This window comes from Tamandua tetradactyla, chromosome 19, assembly GCF_023851605.1.
Source record: "Tamandua tetradactyla isolate mTamTet1 chromosome 19, mTamTet1.pri, whole genome shotgun sequence".
NCBI lineage: Eukaryota > Metazoa > Chordata > Mammalia > Pilosa > Myrmecophagidae > Tamandua > Tamandua tetradactyla.
The window spans coordinates 51,206,761-51,231,162 of record NC_135345.1 but is presented as its reverse complement, the minus strand read 5'-3'; the positions used below and the strand labels follow the sequence as shown (position 1 = coordinate 51,231,162).

Below are 24,402 nucleotides of genomic sequence, written 5' to 3'. Positions count from 1 at the left end.
ACAGGAATGGATTGAAAATGACATTTTCTGGGGCACATACAGGCTCCAAATTAACCAGTGTAGAGATGCAGTTTATTGTAGACTTTTTTAGAAGGCAATTTGGCTCAGTAATTCCACTGTGTGGAATTAACCCCATAAATAATACCATCAGTGCCAAAGGATAGATATACAATGGTATTTATTTTTGCGTTGTTCACAGTGGCAAAAAAAATTGTAAGTCAAAAAAAAATGGCACCTACACATACAGAATGCTGAATAAATACGTAAGAGCTATCCCATTGGCATTGATGGCTTTTCATGATTGAGATAACTGTTGAGTGAGAGAAGTAATAATCAATTAGGCATTTATAATGTGATCCCGTTTGTGAAAATGACAAAAAATAAAACAACCTATGACAACTGACGGCAATGTTGCGATAGCAGACACCACTCATGGACTGTGTCAGCACCTGTCAGGATGCCTTTTTCCTTGCTCACTTCCTCTGTAGAGGGGTGGCTGTGGTGGTTTGAAGCCATGTAGACCCCCAAAAGACAGGTTCTTAAATCTAATCCATCTCTGTAGTTGTAAACCTATTGTAAGTAGGATCTTTTGATGAGGCTACTTCAGCTAGGGTGTGACCCACTTCATTCAGCATGGGTTTTAATGAATACAAAGAAAGAAAGAAAACACCCGGGAAGCCAGAAGCTGAAATCAATGAAACCCACAGGAGAAGGGAGAGACCAGCAGGTGCTGCCATGCACCTTGCCATGTGGCACAGGAGCCAAGGATTGCCGGCAGCCAGTCTTGGGGCAAAAGCATCACCTTGATGATGCCTTGATTTGGATGTTTTCACAGGCTCAAAACTGTAAGCTAATAAATCCCCGCTTTGTAAGCCAGCCCATTTCACGGTGTCTGCCTTCCTAGGAAGCAGCTTTGGAAACTGAAATAGTGGCCAAATGGTCAAGTTCTTGGCTCAGTTCTGGCTGATGGGTCATGAAGACTGGTCCACTGAGGAAACTTCTGGGAAACTGTTGCTTCTCTGTTAAGAGACAAAAATCACTGGTCCATTCTTTTCCTTTTCTTCTCCTTCCCTTCCGTTCACATGGATCTGATACTTGGCGGTGTGGCAACTACTTGGGGAAAGGGCAGGAATCACAGAGAGGACATTCCTGACATCATTGTGCTGTCCAACTCTGTTCTCTACCTCCAGAACTTTTGTTAGGAGGGAAAAATGACCCCTTTTTGTGTGTCACTGTTAGTTGAGTTTTCTGATACCTTCAGCCAAAAACTATCTTAAGTGTTACTACATAAATATGTTTTGTTGGTGCATCATTATATGAACATGGAAAAGTATGGAAGAGTACATACTAATCTAGTATGGCAACACGGGTTATCTGGTTAGCGGGTGAAGCGTGAAATGGATAGAGAAAGGGGGGTCAAAATAAAAGAGAGGAAAAAAGATGCATTAAGAAAGCCTTTATTATGGGATAAGATCACATTTACACATTTGTATAAATTATCTGTCATGTATGTGTAAATATGTAATAGCTTAAAAGTGAGTGCCTTCCTCAGGGACTATTTTCTTGCACATGCCTATTTTTAAGCATAAATAAAGTCACTTCGCATCATTTGATGTCACTTTGCCATTCCTAAATGCAGATATTCCATGTGAAACGCTAATGGGAACAAATTTTCGTTATTTAAATCGGTGCAATTATAACATGTAACATGTTAATCTAAAACTAAAATTTGATTTCCTAAAATCAAACTAAGCAAAGCACCCACATACTTTAAGTCACAAACCACCATGTTAGGATGTAAAATGATAAAACACCACCTCAGGAGCCCCTATAATTAATAAAATTGTTATGAGCAGTTGATTTGTGTGCAGTGACTTGGCCTTTCTGAGGTCTGGTGACATCCAGGACTGCACGTCCGCTGTACTTTTCAAACCATCCCCACGCAAGTGTTATGTCCCCTAGTTGTTTTTTGGACGTAATTTTGGACTTTACCTATTATCATTTTTTTTTAATGCCCTACCAGTCTTCTTGCACCCTGGAGATCCTTCCTACAGTGATATCACCCAGAGGTGAATTCCAGCAAGCCTCAGCTAGGAGGGAGTCTTGCAGAGAACTTTGGTCCTGGGATTTCCCACCTTCTAAAATAAAAGGGTGCCTCCATGGAAGAGAGGAGACGCTTAATGAGAAATTCAGGACATCCAATTGCTGTTGATAAACATACACTGAAAAGATGTTTTACCCTCTCTTTTCTGATTGGCCAGTTAGAATTTGATGATTAGGGTGGTTCCAGGAAATGAGACTCATGACTTCAATTGATGCTATCCCTTGTTTCACCCACTCCATTCTACCCTTATGGATGCACTTGGCAGGGTTACAAAGCCAGTTGGGGTCAGTTATAGCATAAATTTCACTAGATGCTTCCTGTTTTAGAACCTATACCAATGGAAGAAATTCTGTCAAGAAATTCTATTGCAGTCTTAAATAAATTGATACGACTCACACAAACTACATACTAACCATTGTTATGCTTTCAGTTGGAAGTTTGCTAAAAAAGTGAAGGCTTAGGTACATTTATCTCTATCTTTCATTTCAAGTGATTATATCGCAGAATTAAACTAGGACTTGTTAATTGATACCAAGCAACTTCAAAGGGCTTAAATAATTGTTATTTTTTAGTCTTTTTAATTTGAAACTAAATAAAATTTCTCTTATTGATATGTTTTCTTTAAAGCCTTTCATTAAAACTATGAAACATTCACTTTGTTATTTAATAAATGCCTGATAACAGTTCGTGGCCCCCATCCCCAACCTGATGGTGACCAGGCTGCCTTCGGTTGGGGATGTCAGGGAGGGGGCAATAAAATGGTGCCGGGGTGGAATGAGGCATAGTCATTCACCCAGGCTTCGGCTCATTTTCTGGAGGTGAGTGTTCTCAACTATGCTGAGGTCAGCGACTTCAATCAAATTGCTGAGGAAGGCGGGCGTCAATCATTTGGACATGTCTCCTAAAAGGAACAGCTAGCAGGAGCTGAAACCATTTGGTGGCAAAGGCAGAGATTGGTCCAGCAGCCCCACCCAATATGACATGCTCACCAGTGCCCTCTGAACAGTCTTCTGGTACCTCTCTCTTGCCTAAAGACAGTGCCCCATTTTCACGGGGTTCCTTAGATGAAGGTGGATTGGGTGACTCCTTGCTGGAACTTTCTGAAGAAAAAGATGATGATGGCCATTTCAGTTACACAGAGGAAGAGACTCAGGAGCTCTTGAAGGATGATGGCCTATCAACTGGGCACTTTTCTTGGGGAAGGGAATTGCTTAAAGATGACAGTGGACAAATTGAGAAGGAAGGGAGAGAGAAGCAAATTCTACTTGATGCTTCCCAAGAGAAATATTCTTTGCACAACTTGGGACCAGTAGCTGAGATCCCTGATCTCTTGAGATTATCTCAGCTAACTACATCATTGGTCATGGGCCAACGCCTACTGAACCATCAAACGGACCCTTTGCACTAGAGAAAAATCTTATAAAAATAACTGTTGTTGCACCATTTAATCCAACAGTTTATGATGCTGTGCTTAACAAAGATAAGACAGATTTACCCAAAGATATGAAACATTCCTTCCTTGAGAAAGATATGAAAGAAGATGGCCTTAGCCCAAGTGAGAGCAAATGTGCACAGAATCTGAACAATAACTTTCTTTAAACAATAACTTTCAACAAACTGCCTGTAATAAAAATACACCTGACAATAAGAAAGCTACATTTGTATTTTCTCAGAACTTGGATCATTCAGAGAGTCCAAACACCGGGTCATCCTGGAGAAATGATGGATCCCATAAATCAGGTTATAAGATGAGGTTTCCTGTTGTTTCCAGTTTGTCAGACAAACAGGATGTTCTTCTGGGAAGATGAAAGTCAATGAGAAGAGACCAGGCAAAGTCATTCCTGTTCTGCAAACCAAAACAAGGACTCATGTCCCGATGTTTTCATGGTCATATCTAGGACAGCAGAAGCAAATTTGTCTCAGGAGAGTCAGTGCTCATGTACTCTAATCCAGGCCCCTTGGGGGAGCTCAGGTCCTTGAGGGATCAAGGGCATCATATGCGGGACCAAAAATGGAAGCTTCCTTTGGACCTCACCATGCAGAACAACATCCAGTTCTGCCAGAAACGTCTGCGAAGTTACAGCCTGACTCAGTGGGTCAACAGGAACATGCAGAGCCAGCATCAGTTTCAGCATCACCCAGATTTCCCGTATAGTCCATTTGTTTCATCCCATCAGCAATGAAGGCCCTTCCCCAGGGTCTTGTCCAGAGCAGCATCTCATTTTCTTCTGCTGTTTTGTGCTTTGTATATTTTGGATTTTATTTTTCATGAGATTTTTATTTAATGAACTTGTCATCATTTGGAAATGCCCATTGCTAACTTGAATTTTTTTGGTATGAGATCCCTCTGCTTTATATGTGTTTTAAGGATTGTTAAGTTGATATGGTTTATGTGTTTTGTCTTTTTTTATTTATTTAAATTGAAGGCATTGAAGGTGGCTGCTTCCTAAAAGCCAGCATTAAGCCAAAACATTCAATCTCAAGCAAAACACCTACCCTGTGCAGAGGCATAGTCTACTTCTAATGCCTCCCCATCCCCAAATCATTTAGCATCTTTCATTCTCCTATAAAAGAGGAGATTCCTCACCAGGCCACATAACAGTGTCAGCAGTTGCTAATGACTTGTGAATGGATGGACGTCATTTTTTACAGTCCCTCATCCTTTTTTTTTTTTTTTTCCTCTGGTGCATGGTCTGGGAATCGAACCCGGGTCTCCCACATGAAAAGCAGGCATTCTAACCACTAAACTACTTGCACATCCTCCCTCATCCTTTTTAATTTGAATCTTCTAAATACCTGACAGTATTTTAAAGGTGGCAATCCAGAGCATTTGAAATAGAACGGAGTAGGACAAAATTCCTATTGAAAGGACAAATTGAAAGTGTAAACCTACTCTCTTTTCCCTTTCTGTACCTACTAGTTGTCTTTATTTTGTGGCTTTTTTTTTTTTCATTCTTCATTAAACTTATCTTGCACAATTGCATCTACAAATCTTATACATCTTAACTGCGTCAGAAGACTGCTGGCCAATCCTTGCGGTCTTGTGACTATGGTTTTCTCCTGTGCCTTTCTTAAAGGATTCCCCCCAAACTCAGTGACGACTCGACTCTTTAGGGTTCTCTCGGCAGTGTTCCTGTATCCTGTTAGATACAAATCTGCCTCTTCAGAACAGCCAGCCTCTCTGCTCTCTTTATGAAAGCTGCCCACTCAGTCTTGACTCTAGGACAAGCTAGAATGTCAGTGCCAAAGAGCTGTCCGTTGGTCTTCAATTTCCTCTGCTGAACTGCAGCTGCAAATGTGGAATTTTTCCTGTGGGAGCAGCACTCACTGTCTTCAGTCTTAATAAACAAGAGGTGCTTTTAGACTCTGGATAGTATGATCTCCTCTTTTGTTCTGGTCTCTGATGCACAGTTTTACAACACTGCTAACATCAGTCTAATACAGACATGATTAAGCCTGTATGCAAAAATATTATCTGATCTTAAGGTTTGGTGTTCTAACTGAAGTTGACAGCCATCCTAATGGATATCTTCATGTGTACCATCTTAATTGATGACTAAGGAGCTTGCTTTTCTCTCTTTACAGACAGGTCTAGATATGTTTTGGAAAGGCTTTACAGTTCAGCACTGGTGCTTTGGTTCACTCTCTGTGAAGGCTGTAACTCGAGCTGTGATATCAGACCGACTGCTTCTGTCTGGTTGTGCTGTTTCATTGGCCTCATGCTTGTTGGTAAGCAACCCATCTTACATATCCTATCCGACTTCAGAAACTGACTTGGGTAAAGCTTGGTTATTCGAGCCACCAAGAAAATTTGGATGAATGTCCCTAAGTGCTTTCTGTTTTTATCCAGCCAAGAATTCTTTTGTCCTTGGACATTTGGTTTAGATTCTGGGACCAAAATTCAAAGAAGTTCCATTCAGAGGCAAGAGTCATACTCTGTTATTTCAATTGCATTTACTACATCAGTCACTTCTCCAGACAGCCCTAGATTAGCGTGGTGAAATGAGACTCTCCATGCTTCCACCTTTGGAGCTATTGCATAGTTAAAATTAAATGTAGCTGGAATAGGTAGCATTTCAGCTGTCTACTTTGTCTGTTTCTTAGTCTGGGGAGATTTCCCCAGATAACCTGAGCAGGGAAGGGACAGCACTTTACTTAGACGAAAATCTAAGACCCATGTCTCCTGGTGAAAAATGGTTTAAGACTGAATGTGTAATGGAGCAGTGCCTTTGTCAAATCAAATGAGCGACGAGGTAACTAGAAAATGTGACAATCACATTTCCTCTCTGCTCAAATAATTCTGTTTTTCCAAAGCTTTAACAGTTTAATTAAATCTGTTGGTCTGGAGAAGGAGAGAACTGTTCTCTAGCAGTTAACATGATAATCTTTAAGAAGAAAAAAACAAAGCCAAGGAAATCTCCATTATCTGGCAAGTTCGCCTTAAAGGTGCTAGTGGGGAGAATCTAGAATTTTAATATCTTTTCAAAGTTGTATTTCTTTTATGTTTGGTGTTGGCTTCTACATCTAGAATTTCAGGTGGAATTTTTGCTGTATAGTTTGAGTTAGGGGTATGTGCATTTAACGTCCTAGCTTTCTTGATCTATGATGACATTCTCACTACAGGAGTCTTGACAAAGTAGAGTTAAAAAGTTCTGTTTACATAGTTTACCTTTAAGTAAGAAGGCTGAAATAGCCTGTAGTTTCACATCTAATGCAGACCTCGAAATTATTTGTGTTGTTCTCAGGATTAATTATGAAACTGAAGTTTTGTGCTTCCTTTTTATCGTGTTTTTTTTCCCTGTAGCAGTTGTGTTTAATGTCATTAAAAAGAAATAAAAGTTCCTGTCAGTGAAAATAAATAAATAAATAAATAAATGCCTGCTAATGGTAATGATTTTAGAACAAAGTATTTTTTTAAGTGGGATCAGAAATTGTTAAGTATAACTTAAATGACTGAAGCCTGTTCAAAGTTTGATCTGAAGAGTTACACAACTGATAAAAATCAGATATTTTGGAGTGTAGTTGTGGTTTCTTTAAAGGCAGTACCTTTAAGTAGGCTAATTGCTATAATAACTTGAATCTCAGCTGTTTGATAGAGTAGAAAGTTATGTCACACACACACAAAATCCAGGGCAAATATTCCTAAGCATTTCTTTTCTTTTTTTTTTTTTCTTCACCCTAGAACCATCAACTTTTATTTGTAATTTTATGAATAGTTTCTTCCACATTCATCATGACCTTCTGAAGTAGCTCACCAATATTGCTCTGACAGAGCTCACTAATGGGGTATGTTCCAAAATTCTGTGAGGCACTCTGCCTCATTAACGCAGCACCATTGGGGAGGCGTCATCATTTTATCTGGCTGCTCACTCTATTTTGGTTTTCTGACATTCAAGCAAAAACTAAATGCATACATGCTGTTTGCCTGGGCTGCCTGGGCTTCCTTTATGTAAAGTGATTGTTAGCGGCCAGAAATTTTCACACATTAATTTATTCTGAAAGCGTCATTATCAATACTGGGAATAACAGTTAGCATGCCTGGCTCAGAGCTAAAAAGTTCTATCATCTCTGTGTATGCAGGCATTTAAAATGTCCTCAAGGAAGAGACTGAGGAATTTAGGCTCTTTCCATCTTACAGATCTACTACTATCCTCCACGTGAGGCCACCAAGATCTGAGGCAGTGAGGGAGGGCGGGTGGAGAAGGCATCTGCACAGAGTTCTTGCATGTTGAGCTCCACATCGCATTCCATTGGTGAGAACTAGTTACAGTCTCAGCAGGGGGCTGGTCCCAGCTGGTCCCAGCTTTTGAGAATTGATTCTGGGCATCTCTTCTCAGAACCGCGTTCCATGATGTCATGTGGACAGTTAACATAAGCTTTGATGGGAATATTTACACTCTCTCTCTTTTTTTTTTTTCACGGGCAGGCACCGGGAATTGAACCCGGGCCTCCGGCATGGCAGGCAAGAACTCTCCCTGCTGAGTCACCGTGGCCCACCCTGATGGGAATATTTAACTCCATGGAAATAGGCACATGCTACAGTTTAGCCCTTTCCACCTACAGACCCAGTAGCAAGACATTTACCAGCACACCACTGAGTCAAAGAATCCACCTAGATGCAAGAGCCTGGGAAAGTGTTAGCTGGGCTTCCCAACAGGAGGGAATGGGCATCTCACCTCTCTCTGCCACAGGAAACTAATAAGGCCAGGTATTAATAATTTCCTTTGACTTTGGAAATGACCTCCTTATGATAAGTCTTTAAAAGGGGACATTACACTGTTACAGGTTTATATGTCGTTTACATACTCCAAACTCAGGAAATTGTTTATGAATTGGCTAACAAAGCATATAGTTGTTTGGCAACTAAGATGCCAGTTTATCTGCAGACTTTCTTCCAAGGGAAGTTCTCTTCTCTCTTTTTTGATACTTCAGGTCTTCTCATCCCCACTCAAAAGATGGTATCTTTAATGCAATCCCGTAAAATATTTGTGGGCCTTTTCTTCTGATCTTTTTAATAAGTTGAACCATATGAGACTGTTGTTTTGGTGGGTAATAAATTACTTATATCAGCAATTTCATATGGCTCCATCTATGCTAACCATCGTTTTTTCCCCACTTAGGTCACATTGGGGAGTTGCTATCATCTTTTGTCTTACTGGATGAAGTTCATTGGGTTTCTTTACAGTACCACTTATGGGCAATATAAGTGACCAGAAAATAAAGATTTGCTATTTTATCCTTCCCTCATAGTTCAGACTTCTAGAGCTCTTGAAGCCTCCAGGTGGATTGGCTTCATAATCTCTGAAAAACTCTCTGCTATTATGCCAATTGTTTTTTTTTTTTTTTTTTTTTTGCAGGAGCTGGGAATCTGCCCAGGTCTGCATGGCAGGCAAGCATTCTACCACTGAACTCAATTGCTCTTTTTAACAGAGTCCATGTTTTTGCCGGGAAGGCTTCTGGCATAATACTATTTTTCCCTTGGGCTGTGAGGCTGCTTTTCTGTGCCATCTCTACCTTTGCCACTGTAACTAACAGAATTAGTAGAATTCTTGAGAACTGGACTGGAACTTATTCCTGAACAACAAGTGCCATAACATCTATCATCATATCACTCTGTCATCTGTATATCTGTCTATCCATCCATCTACTCACCTGACCTCTAAACATTTGAGAGAAGGTTGCCTGTGCAATAATCCTTGAACTCATAATACTTCTGTAGACATTTCCTATGAAGAGTGATATTCACTTGTGTAATCACCCTAAGTGCAGTTATCAAGTTTCCGAAATTTAACATTGATATAAAGCTTATATTCCATATCTCATTAAAAAAAAATCCTAATAATGTCCTTTTGACCCTTTTCTCTTCCATTCTTAGATCCTATCCGGTATCATGTATTACATTTAGTTGTCATTTTCTCTTTAGTTTCTTTTTTTTTTTTCAATTTTGAAAACAAATATACAACCCAAATCTTCCCATCTCACCGCCTCCTGACGTTACCATTGAGTGTAATGGTTTGAGAATCACATTCACAGTGTTGCATTTCCTTCCCCACCATCCATTACTATTGCTTGCCCTTCGCCCTAAACAGAAACTCAATACTCATTTTGCTTTAACTCCCCATTTCTTCTTCCCCCCACGCCTGGTAACTTGTCTACTTTCTACCGCCATAAGTTCACATATTCTCTGGCATTTTCTTTGTGGCTATCACGGATGTAAATCTAGCATCCTTCTCCATTACAATCTCTTTTGCTTGGATTCCCCACTGTGTTCTCATAGCATTCCCTTCCCCCACCTTTATGTAGTTCTTGACAAAGATGATATATTTATACATTATTAGTAAAAAACTAATAATGTATAAATTATTAGTTTATACATTTTGTGTCTTTGCCTTTTATGTACTGTAGGAAATAAAAAGTGGCATTATAAACCAAAAATACAGTAGTACTGGCATTTATACTTACCCATGTCATTATCTTTACTTCAGGTCTTTACTTCTTCATGTGGCTTCAGTCAATTGTCTAGTATCCTTTCTTTCAATTTGCAGAACTCCCTTTAGCATTTTTTGTAGGGCCTATCTAGTGGTAATGAAGTCTCTCAGCTTTTGTTTATATGGTGTGCCTGTTTGAAGCTGTTATGTACCCTAGAAAAGCCATGTCCTTTTTCCAGATCCAGTTGTGTGGGAGCAGCCATGTTTCTTTGAATCCTGATTCAATATTGTGGGAACTTTGATTGGATTGTTTCCATGGATATGTGATGCCCCCATATAGGTGTAGTCTTTTGCGTAGATGGAGATATGACTCCATTCAAAGTGGGTCTTGTTGGTTTACTGGAGTCCTTTAAAAAGGAAACACTTGGAGAACAGTTGCTTCAGAGCCAACAGAAATACAGGCCCACAGATGCTCAAAGAGGAAACCACTGGCATCAGAAGCTGGAAGTAATGGAACCGGGAACAAGGACCAGCACGTGTCAGCCATGTGCCTTACCAGATGGGCCTTTCTTGAGTCAAGGTGTCTTTCCCTGGATGCCTTAGTTTGGAGATATTTATGGCCTTAGAACTCTGAACTTGTAACTTAATAAATTCCCATTTTTAAAGCTGTTCCATTTCTGGTATATTGCATTCCAGCAGCATTTAGCAAACCAAGCTATATGGGAATGTCTTAATGTCACTATCCTTTTTGAAAGACAGTTCTGCCAGATACAGATTTCTTGGTTGGCAAATTTTTGCTTTCAGCATTTTAAATACGCCTTCCTCCTGCCTTCCTGTTTCCATGGTTTCCAATGAGGAATTGACACCTAATCTTACTGACGCTGTCTTGTTTGTGACATGATGCTTTTCTCTTGTGGCTTTCAGAATTCTCTCTTTATCAGTGGCATTTGACAGTTTGATTATAACATAGTGCAGTGTGGATTTATTTGGGTTTGTCCTATTTGGAGTTCACTGAACTTCTTGGATGTGTATATTCATGTCTTTTGTTAAATTTACGTCTCCAAACGTTATATCTGAATATTCTCTCTGCTCCTTTCTTTCTTCTCCTTCTGGGACTTGCACAATATGTGTATCACTAAGTATATTGGTGTCACACAGGTTCCTCAGGCTCTGTTCACTTTCCTTCATTCTTCTTTCTGCTCCTCTGACTAGATGATTTCAACTGGCTTATTTTTAAGTTCTCTGATTCTTTTCTTCTACAAGTTCCAATCTGTTGTTGAATGAACTCTTCTAGGGAATTTTTCATTTTTGTTTCTGTGGTCTTCCATTCTGAGAATTTCCTCTTTATAGTTCCCACCTTTCTATTGATACTGTCTTTGTGTTCATCTACCATTTTCCTGACTTCCTTTAGTTCTCTATTCATGTCTTCCTTTAGCCCTTTGAGAATATTTAGGATTATTTTAAAAAGTTTTTGTTTGGGATATCTGAGATCTGACCCTTCTCATTGATAGTTGCTAATGCTTTAATTTTTTCCTTTGCCTGGGCTATCACTTCCTGTTTCTTTGCATGTTTCATAATCTTTTGTTGAAACCTGGACATTTTGAGATTTTAATACGTTAGCACTGTAATTTAGATTCCGAGGCATCTATTCTTTAAGCTTGTATCCAGCTAGTGTTTTAGCAAAGCTTTCTTTGAATGCCAGGCTCTAAATACAACCACTTCCCACCCTCCCCCCAAAAATAAAAACAGCGAAGGGAAGAAAAGAAAAAAACCCACTTTCCAGGTCTTTGCAGATTGGCCTGTGTGAGTGCTCTCCTTCACGTCTCATCTATAAAATGAGTTTGGGAAATAGTTCTAGGCCAAAGTGCAGCGCTTCCCTGGTCCTTTATGTGAGGACCTCTTGTCTTGGGCATGCATTCATGGCCCGAGGAATTTCCTTGTTTACATAGCTAGGAATGTCCCCTCTTCCCTAGGAAATCATTTCCTCCAGTTCCGGGTACTGCATTGTTTGTCCTACACTCAGCAATGCCTTGCCCAGGCCGCACAACCTGACTGTTCTCCCCCAGTGTTCTGTCGTAGGCTCTCAGCCACCTGCTGTGCAGGTCCCTCAGGTCACCACCAGGCACACTGGGCTAGACAGGCCTGCTACGTGCAGTGAGGACTACTCTACGTCCTCTGGAATTAGGACCAGGGATTCACACCGGGAGTTGGGTAGCGGGTGGGCAGCTCCATGCCAGTGTGTGGATGGATAAGGGAGGGTCCAGCCAGGGCACTGTGAGGTCCTGCTGCTTTTTTTTTTTTTTTTTTAACTTTTTAAATTGTGTAATATAACATATATACAATGCAAAGAAAGAAAAAAGCAATAGTTTTTCAAAGCACCCTTCAACAAGTGGTTACAGGACAGATTCCAGAGTTTGTCATGGGCTACCATACAATCCTCTCAGATTTTTTTCTTCTAGCTGCTCTAGAATATAGGAGGCTAGAAAAATAAATACTTTTTATCATCACAATCAACTTTTTTGTGAAAAATAACATATATATAAAAAAGCCATACATTTCAAAGCACAACACAATGATTAGTTGTAGAACAGATTTCAGTGTTTGACATGGGTTACAATTCCACAATTTTAGGTTTTTACTTCTAACTGCTCTAAGTTACTGGAGGCTAAAAGAAATATCAAGTTAATGATTCAGCAGTCATATTCGTTTGTTAAACCCTTCTCTGCATAACTCCACCATCACCTTTGGAGATCCTACTGCGGTGAAGTCGTCTTTTAATTCGGTGCTCACCCTGTCACTGCAGTCCTTGAACTGTTTTTTGTTTGTTTTTTGTTTTATGGAGCTTTAAGAAAGTTGCGTCTGCTAGTTCTTGTTGTAGATGTGTCTTTTGCCAATAGCAGGATTTGTTTTTGCTTTTTTTAAACCCAGTTGATTGTCATCTTTGACTTTTAACTGGAGCATCTTATCTCTCTCTAGATATTATATAATTATTAATATTTTGGGATTTAAATCTGTCATCTTATTTTATGCCCCACCTTTTCTGGTATTTATTATCTCTTTTCTTGCCTTCCTTTGAATTGACTGTTGTTGTTTTTTTTTAATCATTCAATTTCCTTCCCCATCTTAGAAGTGTACACTCTGTTTCTTTCCTTCTTTAATTTTCTGGTCAGACCCTGGCTGGTACAGCAGTTACTTTCAGCTTATTTAAGACATCATTTCTGTTGAGAACCAAGCTATCTGTCTAAATGCTGTTACTTTGAAGATATTCTCTCTTTCTCTCCCCTTCTAGCTGTTTTTATGACTTCATCTACTTCATTTTTCCAGAATTTCACTACAGTGTATTCAGGTGTGAAAATCTGAAGGAGCATAAATAAAAAGGTATTCTGAGTCTCTGGAATTTGTGGATTTCATTTTTTTCTTTCTCAGCAATGTGTGGAGCTCCTCATCTAGTCAGTTGGAAGTCTTAAAAACCAAAAGTGAAGATTTCAGAGGTCAGAAGAGGCGACCAGACTGAACTTCCACATTGGCTCTTAATTTCCAGCCAGCTTCTCCTGGGGAGCTTGGGCTGAGGACTTCAGAGTCCCCTTTATCAGGGTTTCCGGTGTGTGACCTGCACTGTGGAGCTTGAATTTGGCAGTCCCCTGGTCATGTGCGCCTGAAAAATTCAGGGGTGTTCCCTGGTGCCTGGGATGAATGAGCCTTACTCCAAAGAAGCTTTGCATCTGTCTCTGCTGAATGCAGGGGCACCCCAGTGTGGCCCACCTCAACTGAGGATTCCTGCCTCACCCAGGCTGTGCCTATCAAGGGTACAAACATTTATGAGGACTAATCTATGGCCAAACTTCTTAGAGACTTTTAACCCTTTTCCTTTATTTCTTTTCCCCTGTTCTCCAGTAAGGTGTGAGGCGTTTAGTTCTGATTTACCCTTTCTTTCATTGCGTGGCTTTTTGAGGTCCACGTGATGTGGGGAATGCTCCTCTCAGCCTCCTTGTCTTGGGTGAACCCTGGCTTATGACTTCTATCCCTCTAGCCTCCTGAGGCTGGAGAACGCAAGACTTAGTGTTCAATATCAGCAACACCCTTAGCACAAAGGGCTTAATACACTTACCCTTGACTTTCTGGGTTCAAGATTTCCCCCCAAATTTGACATGGCAGGTCCGACCATCTTTTCAGTTCTTTCCTTTTAATATGACTTTATAAATATTTTATTCAGCCTTTTTCATTTTAGAGAAAGGTTGATTCTTATTATCTAGCACAACATTAATGGAAATTGAGTTGCTATTTGTAGAGGGTATCAGTGTACACAGACTTTCTTTCTATTCTTTTTAATACTCTACTCAGCTAGTCTAGTAGTGGAAAATCTCAGACTCAGATGCTAGGTCTGGTATCCAACATGATTTCATACGTTAGGCAGTACATTTTCGAAAATTGCTTCCCATGTGCCCAAACCTCCACCATTAAAATAAACTAATTTAATTGTGAGCGCATCTGCAGGCGTGTTCCGGCTCCGAGGTGGGTGGCGGGGCAGGATTTCCCCGAGGGCTTCATCTCGAGATGATGTGATGGCTGCAGAGAAAGGCAGAGATGGGGAGGCAGAGATTTCACTGGCGGTAGAGGTAATGTAAAGTGGCCCTAAATTAGGGTAAGTTGGGTCACTTTAGCTGAATTGTGGAATTTGTCTTCAGTTCAGCCTAGGCTGAACAAGCAGGAGACTTGAGCCTTTCTGGATGAGAGAAGAATACAACTCGGAGGGTGGGAGTGATGAAAATACGAAGAGCAGACAAGAGATATTGGTTAAGGGCAGGTGGGGTATTGGGCGATATTTGGGGAAAGCTTAGCAGGAGGGTTTTTTTTTTTTTAATAATTTATTTATTTGCACGGACAGGCACTGGGAATTGAACCCCAGTCTCCAGCATGGCAGGTGAAAATTCTGCCCCTGAGCCACCATCGCACTGCCCAGAGGGAGGGTTTTGAGAAGCAGAGGGCGCAGGCATAGCATCCAAGTAGTTTCCATGAAATAGCACCTGCTGGGTCACACTGTTGGCCTATATTTTTCTTCCAGCCATTTTTCTCACCTGTCAGCAGCTTTTCCTCCCTCATTTATGTTTACTACTCATGTATATCTCCTTCCCTCTGCTTATTTGAACTATGGATACAGAAAGCAATGAGTTTTGATGGCAGTGAGCTCTAGAGCCAGGCTTCTCAAAGAATACACTACATTCGGGTTGGGAGATACAGAGAGCCATAAGGTAATGGAATTTCTTCAAGTGTGTGTGTGTTTGATTAAAGAAACTTTATTTAGATTCTAAACTTTTAGAAAAAAGGTTCTTTATTCAAAGGACTCATCTGTTTTAAGGCCCTCTACTTACACTTTCTTTTCTCACCATTCCTTACACCTTTCCAGGAACAGCTCGTTGCAAGCCAGGCTTTGGTTACTGTCTATGCAGTTACCCCAAGTATGCATTTCCAGCCCTATGTTTCTTGAACTCTAGGCTGTTCCATACAGTTTGAACCTCAAGCTTGACATGTCAAAAACTCATTTCAATATCTTCTTCCTAGAGCATTCAGGCATTCATCCATTCACCCCTTTCTTTGTTCATTCCTTCAATTATTCATTCACTCAAGTTATTGGGCTCCAAGTACTCTGGGCACCATTAAAAAACGATGAAAAAGATATATGTGTCTGTACACTCAAAGAGCTAGTGAAGTATATTCACAAGTAAAGAAGAAAACCTCTCAGAAATTGAGAAACATGAGTCTCCCAGTTGAAAAGACCCATCAAGGGCCAAGAGCAATGAATTTTTTAAAAGACCTTAACCAAGAAACAACATCATGAAATTTCAAAACGCTGAGGATAAAGAGTGCTTGTCCTAAAATTCCTTCAGAGTGAGGGAAGAAGGGCCACACTCAAAGGATCAGGGTTAGGATGACATAAAACTTCCAGTACCAACCCTGACTACTTGAGGACAGTGGAGGATTCCCTCCCACACCCTGAGGATCTGTTATTCTCACGGGAAAATACTATTTAACCTGCCAAACTATCAACCACATGTGAGAAAAAAAAAAAAAAAACCCACAGTATTTTCAAACATTCAAGGCCTTTGAAAGTTTCTCTTTTGTGTACCCTTTCCTATGAGACATTTAGGACATTTCAGAAAAACAAGGGAGTAAACCAAAAAAGAGAAAACACGGTTTCTAGCAGCAGATTCTAACACAGGCAAGTCTCAGGACATCACCTCTATGGCAGGCCTAGGGGACAGCCTGGGTAGATGGGAGCCCCAGGACAGTACTCTCCTGGGAGAAGGAAATGGAACATATAGATTATCTGAATTTTTCTTGTATTATTTCTTAGAGACTGTCTGTAAGGGATGGTTGTTAAGAGCACAGACTCTGAAGGCATACTTTAAGCAGCCTAGGAAAATAGAACCGTGGAGAAATTATAGTATGGTTTGCTTGGACAGATAGTGTATAGGTTCTCCCATTAGTCAGGATGAGCTAGGTTATGTGGCAGTAACAAACAACCCCTTCATCTCAGTGGCTTAAAATCACACAATTTTTTTTCTTTCTTATGCTATGTATCCTTACCCCTATTAGAGCATACACACTGTCCATACTCAAGCATGCAAGCTTGGAATCTCCATCACCTGAAATGACAGGGTTTTCTATGGTAGGGAGAAAAGGTAGGAAGTCACACACCAGCTGTTAAAGTCATCTACCCATATTCTACTGGCTGAAGCGAGGGAATGGGTGGGGATGATGTGCAGTCCTACCTTGTGCCCAGGTGGAGGAGAACTGGAACTTGATGGACCCCCCCCACCCCAATGACCACCAAAGAGCTAATGGTGGAGGTCAGGAAGGATCCTGGGTCTAGGTAAGAGTGGGAGTGGAGGCCCCTGGAGGGAGGAACAAATATATCTTTGAAGGAAGAAGGAGGTCAGAGAGGAAGAGAGTAGTGTGTCCAGGCACCGTGGGTTTTGGATTTTGAGAGACAGGAGAGAAATGAGAGATTTCCTGTGAGTAGTAGAATTTTGGAGAGCAGGAGAGAGGTTGGAACAGGATTTGCAGGAGCTCTGGCTATATGTTGTGCCACCTAAATCTCTCTGATCTCTCGCCAGGAAATGTTAATTGACTTTTGTTACTTTTCAGTGCTTTTTGGCCTCAGTATTATGGTTCTTGCAGATGGAACACCAGGCTGAGAGAGGCCTCATGTGTTGTTACCAGGAAAACCCAGACACATTTGACTGCAGAAGGGGCTTCCCTGAGCTCTGTTGAGAGCCCTGTCCTCTGCTGTTCAGGGCACTTTGATGCATCTGAGACGCTCAGATAGCAAATACTCTTTATTTTTATGTATTTTAGATGTGTATAATCCTAATTAATTAAATCTTCATAGAGCTCACTTAGCAAAGCCTATAGCCCTTCTTTCCAGCAGATCAGTTAAACTATCCTGCAGATATGTTCTTTACAAAGTACTTTCTATGGTTCCAAAATCAAATAAAAAGGAAATTAGGTTCTGGTCTAATTTTCTTCTATTTATTTATTTAATAAACCTGTTATTTCAGAAGAGTTTTAGATTTACAGAAAAGTTACAAAGACAGAAAGGAAAAAGAGTTCCCATATACCCCATACCCTATGTATGCCCTATTGTGAACATCTGACTCTTACTGTGATATATTTGTCATAACTAATGAACGAATATTGATACAATTGATATTCAGATTTCAGATAAAGTTCAGACTTTATTCAGATTTCCGTAGTTTTTAACTAATATCTTTTTTTCGGTTCCAGGATCCCATCCCAGTTTACCACATTACATTTAATCACCATGTTTCCTCATTTTATTTTGATAAATATGAAAATTTTACTGATTCACTTGTGTTAAAGGTAAAACAATTAAATTCAGAGCAAGCAGCGAAGGAAAATTGCGATATAAAATACCCCAACAGGAAACAACATCTCCCCCTAGTGTCCAGAACAGATAATAGCACCTTCACTCTCTGACAATGGTAAGGTTGAAGGACAAATCTTCCTTAAAGAGTGTATTTTGGAAATGTTGCTAAATACCATCGTTTTAATAGCACCAATAGAAAAGAGGAGACCCAGTCAGAAACAAAAAATGCAAACAACATTTTGAAATGTCCTTGAAAAGGGAGATGGACCCTTGGAACGGGTAGGCTCATGCAAAGCCCGCTGTGTTGTACCCCAGACAGGGCTTCTACTGAGGAGGTACCCAAGGACTGAATGAATTGTTTTATGTGTGTTTACATTCTTTTATAATTCATCAGGATTAATGAAAATTAAAAGGTAAGGTATTCCATCCCAGTAAATTGTTATATCCTAACTGGCTGGGTGTAATTTTGTTAAGCAGTGTAGTCAGCACTCCTCCTGTCAGATTTCTGGCTATTCAAACATTTTAACGTAGTTAAAAAAAAAATCATGATGTATGCAAAACAAAACACAAAAGGACCATGTAATAATTATCACAAAAACAGATGAACAGAAACTAGGCATCCAGTCAAAATAGACACAAGAACTTAGTGGTTATCACTTAGATGTAATACTAATAATTTGGATTATTTGATTAATTTTGTTTTGGATTGGCAGGAAAAAAAGGGAGCACATTTGTAAGGACAGCTTCAACACTGGTTTTCTGGCCACAGCATTAACAGCTGGTAGCCTGAGAACAAACAAACCCCTACTCAGTTATAGATTGTAGTCACTTATTTTATTAATAAGCCTAAATCATCAAGCAAAACTCACATATTGATTGGCATCTTCTTTTTAGGAAAGCATTGTACAACTGCTTTCATTTGAAGTAACTAAAGTTTAAAGGGCTTTGAACTTAGCCAAATTTCACTTATTTAGAAAATTTATGTATTCTCTGTGGTAGGCACAGCTGGATTACTAACCAAACATCCACTAACAGAATCCATTTATTTGGAATAGCAGTATCCTAGCTAAATACTCACTTTCCAACTTCCTTTGCATCTAGGAGTAGCTTTGTGATACAGTTTTGGTCAATAAGATACAAATAGAAATCTGTAGGGCCTTTTGGAAGTTTTTGTCTTCCGGATGAAAGGGAACAGATATCTTGTCACTACCCCTTTCCCCCATATTTCTCCCCTGAGTAAAGATGTAATAGCTGGATCTGCCACAGCCATATTGAACCGTGAGGCAAGAAGAATGAAGATAAAAGCTGACAACACCAATAACCTAATTTGGATTGTTGCTGTGTAAGAAAATTGTATTTGTTTATGCCTCTGAAAATCTAATTTTCTGTTACTTGCAGCCAAATATCTTGCATTTTAACTCATTAATATATTATTTCTAAATACTATTTTTTACTATTAATCACTATAATAACTAACATCTATTCAGGAACCAGACACTCTATGAAGCTCTTTACATGTTTTGTTTCCTTTTATTGTACGGCAAGCCCATGATATAGATCTGAACATCAGGCCCGTTTTTTTCATGGGGTACAGGGAGATTCTGAAATTTGATGAGGTTAAGTGACCTAGCAAGGGTCACACAGTTCAGAAGTGGTGGGATTAGGGCTCAGTTCAGGCCTGACACCAGACACTTTTCTGTTCTGCCATGCTGCTTAGCATCCGTATCTACAGCTCTATCACTTATTTTATTTCATGTGTGACATGAAAATAAACAAACCTGCAATAAAAATCTTAACTGGTCTGAAAGTAGTTGAATTATTAAATTACTAGATCAGAAAGATGACTTATTAAGGTTACACTGAGGTACAGTTAGTTAATGACTGGCAGTTTTTTAAAATATATTTTATTTTAGGGCAGTTTTAGGTTTACAGAAAAGTTGTAATGAAAGTACAGAGAGTGTCCATGGACCCCAATCTCTGCCTTCCTCCACCACACAGTTTCTGCTACTATTAACATATTAGTGTGTGTGATGGTTGATTTTATGTGTCAACTTGGCTTCATCTAATCAGTTTGAGGCCTTCCGAACAAAGAAGTGAGGATTTCAGAAAGAAGAAGAAATTCTGCCCCAAGGCTACAACATATATCCCTCTTTCTGACCAGCCAGTTTCCCCTACAGATTTTGGACACAAGACTTCATCATTACTTTTCCTGGAATTTCCTGCAATTCTTAGACTTGCCAACACCACAATTGTGTGAGCTAATTCCTTAAAATAAACCTCTGCATGTATTTATATGCTGTGAGGTTTTCCTTCTCTGGAGAACCCTGACTTACGCAGTGTGGTACATTGATTACAATCGATGAAATAATATCTATATGTTATTATTAACCAAAGCCCATAGTTTACATTAGTGTTTGCTCTTTGTGTTCTACAGCTCTAATGGGTCTTGACAAACGCATAAGGTCGTGTATCTACCATCATAATATCATATAAAGTAGTTTCACTACAGTAAAAATGGCCCATGTTTCACCAGTCGGCCCCTTCTCTGCCTGAAACCCTGATGACTGTTGGTCTTTTTACTGTCTGTGTAGTTCTGCCTTTTCCAGAATGCTATTTGGGAAAATTATACAGTATGTATCATACAGGAGCCTTTTCAGATTGGCTTCTTCCATTAAGCAATGTGCATTAAGGTTCCTCCATGTTTCCCATGGCTTGGTAGTGCGTTTCTTTTTATCACTGAATGCACAATATGTGTTCACCCATTCACCTGCTGGTGGGCGTCTTGGTTGGCTTCCCAATCTCGGCAATTATGGGTAAAGCTGTTATGAACATTCACGTGCCGGTTTCTGTAGACATACGTTGTCGGCTGATTTGAGTAAGTACCAGGAGAATATTCGCTGGATGCTATGGAAAGCCACTGTTGAGCGCTGGAAGAAACAGCCGAGCTCGCTTCCAAAGTGGCCGTACCATTTTGCATTCCTACCAGAAATGGATGATGCTCCACATCCTTACCAGCTTTTGGATATCAGTGCTTTGGATTTTAGCTATTCTAATAGATGTAAAATAGGTGTAGTAAGTAGTATCTCCTATTTTTAATTTGCAATTCCCTAATAACATGCAATGCTGAGTATCTTAGTTTGCCAGAGCTGCTATGACAAACACTGCACAGGGATTGGCTTAACCAACTAGATTTATTGGATCACAGTTTTAAAGGCCAGAAGTCCTAAATCAAGGTGTAGACGAGGCCATGTCAACTCTCAGAGTCTATTGCATTCTGTTGATGGCCTGCACAATCCTTGGGTTTCTTGAACTTGCATCTCTGACTCCATCACATGGCCACGGCCTTGGATTCCCCCTGTGGCTTTCTCTGATTTCTGTCCTATATTCTGGCTTTTCTGACTGCATCTAAATTTCCTCTCTTTATAAAGACCTACCCTGATTCAATTTTAACACACCTTAACTAATAACAACATCTTCAAGAGGTCCTGTTTACAAATGGTTCACACCCACAGATACACAGATCATAAACATGTCTTTTGTGGGACACACAAAATCCAATCAACTCTGAACACCTTTTCATATACTAATTTGTGATCTGTATATATTATTTTCAGTGTGGTGTCTATTCCTGTCCATTTTTAAATTGGGTTGTTTGTGTAATTGCTATTGAATTTTATGTGCTCTTGTATGTTTTATACACACAGTCTTTATCAGATATTTGTTTTGCAAATATTTTCTCAGTCTATGACTTTCCATTCTCTTAACAGTATCTTTTACATAGCAGAAGTTTTAAATTTTGATTAATCTAACTTAATTTCTTTCCTGGATTGTGTTTTTGATGTTGTTTCTAAAAAGTCATTGCCAAGCCCAAGGTACCCAGAGGTTTTCCTTCTTATCTAATAGAATTTTTATAGCCTTTTATTTTACATTTAGGTCTATGATCCATTTTGAGTTGAGTTTTTAAAAAGGTGTAAGGTGTGTGTCTAAATTCTTCGTTTTTGCATGTGGCTATCTAATTGTTTCAGTACAATTTGTTGAAAAGATTTTCCTTCCTCCACTGAATTGCATTTGTTCCTTTTACACAGAGCAGTTGACTATTTGTCGGGGTCTGTTTCTGGACTGTGTTCTGTTCCACTGATTTATTTTCCTGCTCTTTTGCCAATACCACACATCCTGATTACTGTAGCTTTATATTAAGGCTTGAAGTTGGTTTGTGCCAGTCTTCTGACATTGATCTTCTTTAGTACTGTATTCACTATTCTGAATCTTTTGCCTTTCCACATAAACTTTAGAATCAGTTTGTCAATAAACATAGAAAAACTTGCTGGGATTTCTTTTTTTTTTTTTTTTTTTTGCATGGGCAGGCACCTGGAATCAAACCCAGGTCTCCAGCATGGCAGGAAAGAACTCTGCCTGCTGAGCCACTGTGGCCTGCACTTAGGATTTTGATTGGGATCGCATTTACTTCTTCTCATTACTGAATACTACTCCATTGTATGGATGCACCAGAGATTATTTACCCATTTACCTATTGAAGGACACCTTGGTTGCTTTTAAGTTTTGCAGTTATAAATAAAGTTGCAATGAATATTCACGTGCAGGTTTTGCATGCACATAAGTTTTCAACTCATCTAAGTAAACACTAAGGAGTGTGACTGCTGGATCAAATGGTAAGACTATGTTTAGCTTATAAGAAACTACCAAAATGTTTTCCAAAGTGGCTATGTGATTTTGCATTCCCATCATGTTGATATCTTAAAATTTCTAAAACATTTAAGCTCTATGCCCACTAAACAGTTCTCTTCCACATCTCCCTTTCCCCTGAGAAGAATCGACTACTTTTCGGACTCATTTTAAGCACACTATGAGTGAAGAATCTCAAGTTCTACTTTTGAAAAGAAAAGTCAATGGATCTTTACAGACCTCATATTTACAGGTTTATTTATATAAAGATGATTTCCATCAAATGACTGTAAATTTAAGACAATCACTTTCCTTTACTAGCCCCCATCACACTATTAAGTTTAATTTGGTAATCTCAGCAGGCTAAGTCCACCAAAATTGGAGTCTTCCTTTCCAATACTATTGCATTTTTCGTGAACATTCTGTTTACATTCTGTTTGGCTACTTTTTGGATTGTTATATAGTATTGAGATGAACTCTGCTCTGTGTTTTATGTCCTGTAGTAGTGGACCAGGCAATGTAGACCAACCCTCCTGGATAAAACACTTAGAACAGCCAGATAAAATGTAAAAGGAACAGCTGCCTAAAAGCATCAGAGAGCTACCAAAGCACAGGGTCAAGATCTCGGAGAGAAAGAAAACTCAGCGAGACAACTGATACATTTTCCCTAAGGATGCCTGCAGGAGCATGCGGGTATGCCAAGAAGTGGAGCAGGAAGTTGGTCTTGAGAAGCTGGGTGGACAAAAATTGTAGTCCAGGGACTGTCAAGGAGGTGGTTAACTACCCCCCCGAGCCCCTCTCATGCTGTGGGTTGGAATCCTTAAGAGGTCCACACTAGGAATTAGGGTAAACCAGAAACAGACCTATTCTCACAGGAATTAAACTCAGTTTAAAATGACCTCAATCCTTGAGAGAGAAGGCAATCCAGGATGGCATGTCTTTAGCTGCCTATCTGAAGTAAACATATTCTCTCAAGGAAGGTATCATAATCCTGTGTATCTAATATTTTTAAATGACTTTTCCTATACAACGTTTGCCAATAAAAATAACCAGGCATATGATAAGCCAAGACCATGTGACTGAGAACCAAAGGAGTTTCTGGTGTGGAGAAGTAATCTAATAAACCAACCCTCTGTTGTAGAAATGAACCAAAGAGGGCCTCTGAGCACTGGTCCTGTGTGGGGTTTACCTCTTCACAGCAGCCAGGGTCTGCTAGAAAAACTCACCACTACCAAACTTAAATTCTTTCACGTCCAATTGTTTTAAAAATAGTCCAAATAAGCTACTTTTAGCGATTGAGAGAGAACTTGCTTTGCATACCCTGTGAAACTTTACCCAGCTTCACCAATGTCTGTTTCTTTTGATTAGATAAGACCCTGAACTTATCTAAGTCCCTGTCCTACTTCAGCCCCTCAAAGTGCTCTGGCCCAAAATGTCCCCACTGTACTGACTCTTCAATACCTGGACACGTAAGCTCTCCACCTCCAACTGCTTTCTGCTTCCCCAGAGGAGTCTGAGAATTTTCCCTCGCCCTACGTTCCTCTGCTGAATCCTTCAGCCCAGTGTCCTCTGCAAAGGTACCTCCTCTCTGGAATAAATAGCTGGTGCATTACTACCACCTAGTGGTCAAATCTTTTTCTTTTTTCTCTTGGTCAATTCCAAAGTCGCCAAACTGACTGGGGAGCACTACATACTCCCACAGGTAAAAACCATGAACTGTAAATAAACTACGAAAAGCAACTGCTTGTAGGTTTAGGGAGCAAATAAATGCAGGAGTAATAGGAGCAGAATGGAAACTT

General features: G+C 39.8%; 1 pseudogene; it reads left to right on the top strand.

Annotated features, from left to right (window-relative positions):
- The first annotated feature begins 3,080 nt into the window (after window positions 1-3,080).
- LOC143663608 (S100P-binding protein pseudogene) lies at window positions 3,081-4,287 on the top strand (annotated as a pseudogene).
- Window positions 4,288-24,402: the final 20,115 nt, after the last annotated feature.